Source organism: Rhagoletis pomonella, unplaced genomic scaffold, assembly GCF_013731165.1.
Source record: "Rhagoletis pomonella isolate Grant_MI unplaced genomic scaffold, Rhpom_1.0 Rhpom_scaffold_00004, whole genome shotgun sequence".
Taxonomy (NCBI): domain Eukaryota; kingdom Metazoa; phylum Arthropoda; class Insecta; order Diptera; family Tephritidae; genus Rhagoletis; species Rhagoletis pomonella.
The window spans coordinates 64454174-64462837 of record NW_023458558.1 but is presented as its reverse complement, the minus strand read 5'-3'; the positions used below and the strand labels follow the sequence as shown (position 1 = coordinate 64462837).

At 40.2% G+C, this 8664-nt stretch overlaps 1 protein-coding gene across 6 annotated transcripts in view; it reads left to right on the top strand.

The window, feature by feature from the left end:
• LOC118737979 (homeobox protein homothorax) overlaps positions 1–8664 on the top strand; it is a 615436-nt gene that overhangs the window by 459000 nt on the left and 147772 nt on the right. The gene's annotated exons all lie outside the window — the stretch shown is intronic.

Below are 8664 nucleotides of genomic sequence, written 5' to 3'. Positions count from 1 at the left end.
CCCTAATCTGATGGTACGTGCGCTGTGGCACGCCCCACTACGATACAGTACAGTACAGTAGAGTAAGGCTTGCCCGTAACGCTGATCGTCGGTCGACGCGCGCTGAAAATGAGAAATTTCTTTTTAATTTAAGGCATGAAAAAGGGCAGCTGATAAAAACCCATTATAAACTTAAATTTTAATTAAAAAACCTCCTTTGCGCGGAAGCTATAAAATTGCTTTGCGGCCACACTTCAATAGACTGTCCACTTTATTATGCTTCCGATCGTTTTCGAATATACATATGTAGGTATGTATGTATGCATGTAGGTTGGCACAAATTCCTGCAAAAACTGTCTACACCTTGAACGCATTCCATCAGCTTGCTAGAAAAAAAAAATAAACTCCTTAATATCAACATCAACATCATCAACGTCAACGCTAACACATCACCCTTACGCTCCCTATACTCTTATTGTAAAAATGCTGCCTCTCTGTTGTTGTTGTCAACAGCATCATCACATAAATTGGAATTTTAGCCTGTGATGGCTCCCGCGCGTTCGCTTGATCGATCACGTTCGATTAACCGGGTGGAGTAAGCTGTGAACGCCCATAATGTTGTGTGCGCGCTTGAGCGCTGCTAGCGAAGTCAAAATCACTGCGCTGCGGTTAGTTTATAAATATTAAAAGATCACTTTAATGAGTTTGAATAAAATTTGAAGATACATTGGCGACGTGATAGTGGCCAGTTGCCAGTATACTAGTATGAAGACGCGCGCGCGACCTGTCGATATGTGTTAGAGATAGCGGCGCACAGTAGTAAATCGTGGTGGCAGTGAAAACCGATTGATTGTTGAAAGCAGCCGCAGCGGACGTGCGCGGCAACACCCCTTCCAGAAAGAGAAGCGATAAGCTGAAGAAGAAGAAATGGCTTTACAGGAAAGGCGCTTAATATAAGCAACTAATAAGCGTATTTCCGATTTAAACGCACTCCTATGGCTTCTTAGGCTGCGCCGCCAATAGCGGCAAGTTATTTTTTTTATATGTATTTATTTTGCCTTTTCTTAACACTAATAATCGCACCTTACTGATAATAAACTTGGAGTCAGCGCTTAATAAAAAGCTAGCATACTCATATGCGCGCGCGCCCTGCTATTGGCACGTGAATGTGGTGCTGCGCGCGCGCGTAATAAAATGTTTGTGGCGGCGAGGTTACAGAATGCTAGCATTTTTGATTTATTGCGCGCGCATTTATGTGCCTATTTACATACATACATACATACATACGCATATGTATGCTTTGTTACGACGATCACTGCGCGATGGAATGGTTTGCGTCTCTACTAGGTAGGACGCACTTTTGTACATATGTATATGTGCCTCATGCGCCCCCGCTACATAGCTGGCCTTGCAGGCGTATTTGCGATTGTGGCTCTTACCTTGGTCGCCCCATTCATGCATTCCTTCTTTTAACAATTCATTCATACATACAAATTGTAAAGTTTGGTGCTGTTGTATCTTTTTTTGACTTTCCATACGTCCATACGTTTATCCAGCTGCTGGCTTTTATGACTTTGCTTCATACGTGGTATGCGCGTGCAAATGAAAAATGAAGTGTAAAAGTACTTGCATCGTAAAAATTAATAATAGTAGTAAAAAAATAAGCGGCATTCTGCTACTATTGGAGGCCAAGATGAACTCTACTAGCGGCTTTACATACATATATCTGTGTGCAAGTATTTTTATTTTTCTTCGCGCAATATGGTATCATACAGCTCACTGTTAAAAGCTTCCAGACATACGCACATACCTATTTTACACTATGTCTACTTTGGTCTTGCGAGCATTTATTATAATTATTTCGCTTTAGTTTTTAGCTGCCTCACTCGTCTCAGTTTATGTTGTTCTACATAAATCTTTAAGAACTCATTTACTTGCTTACTTCCTCGCCGAACAGATCACTGACAATACACACATAGCAAAGCAACTGCTCCTTTCTTAAAAAAATTCGTTTACTCCCTGGCTGTTTGGCAATAAAAATCTGCGCATTAAGTTTATGAGCAGAACCAATTTCTGAATGCAATATCTAGAACTTTACACCCTCAAGTAGTCATCTCCATTGTCTTTTTCTGTTGTACATATGTACATACATAGATATGTACACATACATATCTTCTTATGCTATTACAAGTAGAAGTTCATGTTTATAACTCCATTCCTGTAGTGTTTTAAAAATAGTATCTAGAAACAGTAGCCAAAATATTCGTTTGTGCTGTGTGTTTAGTAGACAACATACATACATATGTAGCTCCTTTGTGCAATTTGTGCGCTTTAAAGCAAAAAATCATAAAAAGTTATAAAATCCCATTACTACTAGTAGCGTTTAGATTTTTATTAGTACTACTAACTCGTGCTTTCATGCAAATTATTTAACTTAGCTGCAGTCATTTATGTAGAGAGTGATTTTATGTGGGCTTTGTGGAGCTCATCAAATAGCTGGCGCTTAGAGCTGTCAATCTACATATATAGATATATATGCATGTACATAAACATACTTTTTTATGGATAGACGATATGGCAATAACTTCTATTATTTGATAGTTGATTTAAAGACTCAGAGGCGCAAGCTGCTCTTGGATAATGCAGGATAGTACAGAAAAGATGAGAAACTAAGTAGATCCTCCTTCTTATGGTTTTTGCAGCTTTTGCAGCACCAAGCTGAGCTTCCGGCATGTTTTAAGTGTGCTGGATATATCTATCCCACATAGGCCAAATTTTTCCTATATAGGTCAACATTTATGTCAATTAAAGCATAGAAAAATTCTTCCAAGCCAGATTTCTTCTCAAACGCCTGTTTCGGGGGCCTAAATGAGTTTAAAACAGTTCTCTTGAGCCATCTCGGTGACAACCAAGATTAGTTTTTTGTTACTTGAAAAAGTACTTTTCCGTTGCTGTAAATTTTCTTTAAGCAATTAATACACGAGCATTTTATCTTTGAGAAATTTTGATAGAAGATAACTTTTCCGATTCCTATGCCGGAAATGGGCACCGCCTTGCCCATTTCTTTCTATATGTTTTGTATAGACACGAACAGAGTAAAAGCTCTCTCTTCCCGTCGCTGTTTAATATGCACTATTCGTTTTGCTGGATTCTAAAGGCCTGTTTTCACTATGCCAAATTCAATGGCGTTTGTCGTCAAATAATTGAAAACACATTGACAAATGAGAATAAAAAGCGGTATATCTATTGATTTCGATTAGGATAGATCTTTAGTCATGTACATGCGCTTCTATGTCGGCCATGTGCCTGTTTTTGGCCCATAATTTAATCGGTAAAGGTAAGGGTAAAAGAGATAAAGTTGTGTCAAAATATGTCCTAGTGAAAACCAGCCTTAAGCTTTAATAATAAAACAGCTGTCAACTTTAATTGCAGCTAAACTGTCTGTGAAAATTAAAGCAACTTTTCGATTCACGTTTATTTACGGTCTCCTTAATGTCTGAACCCGCTGTCTGGAAAACTATAGACACTTCATTTTTCAGCTAATAAGATTTGCATGGGAGTAGTTGAAGGAACCCCACAAATGTTTTTAATTAATTTTTAATATGTAACATTTATTAAATGACACAGGAGAATCGATTTTCTTCAAACTTCTACTTTTTCTGCACTTTGCACCAAACAAATTAATACAAACAAAGAAATATTCAAAAATTGGACTCAACTGATCTCTTGCTAGTTTTGTAAGCTTTCATTAAAAAAGAAAAATTAATTGAATTGATTGAAAAATGAAGGCTCCAGTGAATTATCAACAGTAAATTCCAATTTTGAACCACTATGCATCGGTCCCCGCAGACCTGAACAAAGTTAAATCTTTTAAAAATGCAAGCGTGCCCACGGTGGTCTTAGCTTCCGCTGAGATGTGTCTCTTAAACGAATAGCAGCAAAAATTATCAGTAACGGTATCACCAAAACCTGTGACAGGATATGGAATACGGCGTTTACTGTGCCATTTAGTTTTTTCGGATTGTGGCGGTAATACAGATCATACTAAATCAATAAAATTTTGTTAAAATATGTCCTCCTTTCAGGGCAATGCAAGAAACATTGAGTTAATAGAGAAGTTCAAACCTCACTCTATTTTATGATTATAGCTGCAGAAGTCCCTTTCTTTAAGTTCAGCTTCCGATCCAGCTTTATTCGTGATACTTAGACGAGGCTCGTTTAGCTGCTATGATTGGGGTGGTGTTTTATAAATTTTTCTAAAGAATAAAATCGATTTGCTCTAAGACGATAGTGGGCATCAGCTTGCCCGCGGGCAAAACTCTAAATGTATATAAAACTTGAAAGAAAATGTTGTAGACAGACATGACTGGGCTTGTTAAGAGCGAAAAAGTTATGCGACGGCAATGTGATACTCATTACACAAATTTCAGAAAAGCAGCCGTTAGCAGAAACTATTAGAAATGTAAAGCTTTAACAGCCAAGGGCGCGCTCTTTGCACTGAGACCCATGAACCCAATAAACCACATGATGGCATGCCTACAAAAGTTTGGAAGTTTAACGGCTTTAACGCATAAAAAATCGCACATACACGTAATTAAGATAAAAAACCAATACATGACTCGTTACTAGTATATATACATATACATATAGCCTATATCTACATGAATATGCTCCTCGTCGTGATAGCGCGTTGTACCCAAAAAACCGCACATCATAAATTTTACTTTCAAAATGCACCCAACCGCTTCACTCCCCCTAGCACTACAATCCTGCACACGTATATACTTACATACATATGTACTTACTACCATTGTAGTATTTGCACCACACTACCACATTCGCTATCTCACTCGCGCCATGTACATATGCATATTTGCTGGCGAATATATGCCGGCTGCCACGCGCAAAATGTAAACAAACCATAATTCTCCCGTTTTGGACAGGCCAAAGGCGGAAAGCGGAATACGCCTCACTCCCCTAAACATAGTGCTGCGCCGCACCGCACCGCACCGCTTAGCGCAGCGCATACAATGAAAGGTCAGTTACCCGGTAAATGTGTGAGCGTAAAAGCGTAAAGTGCGTGCGCCTATTGGCTATGTATGTATGTATGAATATGGAAGTAGGTGAGCCACTGCGACAAGAATACATACACAACAAAAAACAAAAACAAAACACAACGTTAGCTTTGCGAACGATTGTAGGTGATATGTATGTACATATGTAGATAAGTATAAAGGGCGGCCGACCGCCAACAGCCTGTCTCGATGGGACGTAGCAGTTTTGGTTCGTTGTTGTTGGTTGCTGATGCCATGAGAAATCACATAAAATATGGCGTCTGATAATAATGACAACTGCCGTCAATACAAATAAAGCTTACATGTGCAGTGTAGATACGCATGTATGTATGTATTTGTACATGTATGCACTCATATATATGTACGTAAGCACACATTTGTGTGTTGATTTACTTTCGAAAATTAAGCGCTAAATGCGCAAGCAGACATTATTCTACCCATTATGCGCGCGCAAGCCAGCTTGTGCAAACTTTCGGAAAGGTGCGGCGGAAAGTTATGCCAATGACTAATTTTTATGAATTTATGGTTGACAAGTGTAATCCTACGCAATGAAGTGCTGCCGAAAGCTCATACATATGTATGTACACTCGTGCGCATTTTCGAGGAAATAAATGTGTGGCAGACAAAGGAATTCAAACTTCGACTACCAAGTGTCTGAGTGACTAATTATGTAAATGTGATTTGGCGATTGCAGGACACGAGTAATGAATGGAAGTGTATTCCTGAAGTCATTGTCATTAAACGTATGTATGTATTAGTGCTGGGACTGTCCGATTATTCGGATATTCGGATATCCGGATATCTCTTCTCTTTTTTTATCCGGTTAATATCCGGATAACCGGACAGTATCCGTTAATTTTGTATTAGTGATGGGACTATCCGAATATTCGGATATGCGGATATCTCTTCTCTTTTTTTATCCGGTTAATATCCGGATAACCGGATAGTATCCGTTAATTTTGCTAACCGGATATCTCAATATCCAGTTAATATCCGTTAATTTTTCATACGAACTTTTCAATCAGATATTCGATAATCCACATTATCCGTTTGTTTAAAAAAATTCAGATTGAACTTCAAGCCCAAGGATTGACATGTGTTTGTATTCCCTATTCGGATATCCGTATAACCGTTCTCTTTTTTGTCCGGTTAATATCCAGACATCCGGTAATTTTGCTATCCGGATTAGCCAACATTCAACAACATCAGATATCCGAATATTCGATTGTCCAGTTTATCCGGATATTTAAAAAATCCAAATAGATTTTCGTAGCCTGGTATGTATGTCTGAATATACATATTTAAGTGGATTTACATGTGCTTGTATTGCAAAAAATCGATTTGGCTGACCACCCTTTGAAAGTATGGAGCAATTTAAGGTTTATGCAGTCCTTAGCAAAAAATCTCAGCACTGTTACTTTTTCTCCAAGTCAAGAGATAAATTTCTTCCCAGCCAGCTCCTATTTGATCGCCTGCTGGCCAGGCTATACAATTTTCTTACAAAATAACTCTCCATACGGCCCAACAACACATTGAACTGTCACTTTAACAGCCAGTATTTACATACATATCAACAAATCCACCAGCCTGCGAGCCTACCATCCAGCTGAGCGTATTGACCGACAAACCGATTATTAATAACGGCCTATAAACGCTCTCCTAACCTACATTCGCAACACAGACAGTTGAAAAACGAAAGCGAAGCAGACACAGAGACAATGGGAAGGCAGGTCGCGTCTGGCGGTTCGATAGGGCGGTACGGCGCGGTACGACTATGAATAAACGGAAGACAAAGTGCATGCTGCCATACAAATTTTACAAATGTCCGACAGCGACAATGACGGCAACAGCGCTGTCGACTTATGGATGGCATATTCACACTTGAACGTGAAAACGAGCACGCCGCCCTGTACATATGTATGTATGCATGTATGCTGTATGTGGCAAATGGCAAATGGCATTGCACTGCAGGTGGCAGTATGTATGTATGTGGTTGTATGGGCCAGGAGAGCGCGCGGGTGAATGCCATTACTCTGCGCTTAAGCGCAACTTTAAATAATAGTCTGTCAGAACTGTCAAACAAGTCGGCGAACGCTAGAATTAATGGCAGCGCACAAACGCGGCACTTGTTAGCCAATACCAGCGCAAGAGCGTATGTATGAAGCGACATACATACATGCACAAATACTGCTACTCTCTATTGCCGCCACACCAGACACATATTAGTAAGCTTTTTAAGTATGAGCGCGCGCGCGCTCGGTGCGCTTGAGGTGCAAGACCGCGTCGCAGTAGCAGTAGAAACAGCACCAACAGCAACATCGCTAGCGTTGGCGGGTATTTTGTTGTAGAGGAGAATGTACATTGAACCCGCCGCAGGCATTCAGTTTACTCAGTTTCGAGTTGAATTATTGTTTTTGGGGTGTAGAATTTATTGTAGTGGAGTGCGCTTCAACGCTGGCGCCAAATATTTACCGTGTACTTTGCTGACTGCGCTTGGTTTATTGCTGGCGGATTTTGTTTTAGTCCCTGCCGCACCGCGCTCATTTCGTCGCTGTATTTCTGTGTCGCTATATTTCATAGTCCACTTGCTGCTGTCGCTTTTGCTGCCGCGCAGCTGCTGAAGTAACTTTTTTAACCATTTTGTATTTATTATTTTTGTATTCACTGTTGTTGTTTTTGCTGCTGCCGCTACAGCTACTTTTTGTTAAAATTAATGTGCACCGCTGCAGCGTTGGTGGGCTTTGAACTCTCAACTGTCTGTGTTTTAACTGTTGCGCTGCTTCGGCAGTAGCGGTGCGCGCGCGCTAACAATCGTAGCGCTGTTGTTGCCGCTTCAAGATGAAAAATTATTGCTGATAATTTATTGCTGCTGGCTGCATGAAACATACAAGCTTTACGCTTGCGTTTGCATGTGTGTGTGTGTTTATACGGGTTTGCACGCTTCAAGGGGAGACAAAATGAATTGGCATTTCTCTGCGGAGACTCGTGTTGCTTCTATTTTATATTGTTGTTGAGGTTTTAAGCAGTGAATTTGATTTTTGTTGCTTTTGTTTTTGCCCTTTCGCCATCCGTTCAAGGTCGCAGCACAGTTTCCACATTCAATTTGAATCGATAAATGTTATCGTTTCTTCTGCGCAGTTTTATTTTACTTGCACGGTATATTTTAAATTTGCAAAACTGTAAATTACAGTAAAAGCTGTTTAATGCAACAATTTTCAAGTGCTACGTTTCCCAAGAAAATTTGTATATGTAAAGAGAATGGTCAAACCATACCCGAGCTTCTTCGCGGTTGACCGGTTTTGCCGTGCCAACGCCTACGCCTTTGCCTCGACTCGTCACATCATTCTCTGCCGCGTCACTTAAAACTGTCAAATCACAATCAATTACCGAAAAAAGTGCCGTATGCGACGGGTCAGCTTCGCGCTCTTCGCATTGTTGTTTTTTTGTTTGCTATTTAACGGTCAAACACCTTTGACGTTTCGCACTGTCACCAGCGCGCAAATATCCCCAACCAGCAAAAATAAGTGGCCTGTCAATTATGTCACGCGGTTCTGCGGAGGGCGAGAGTAGACGCGCTGGTGAGTGTGCCAATGCTAAGGGTATACTATAC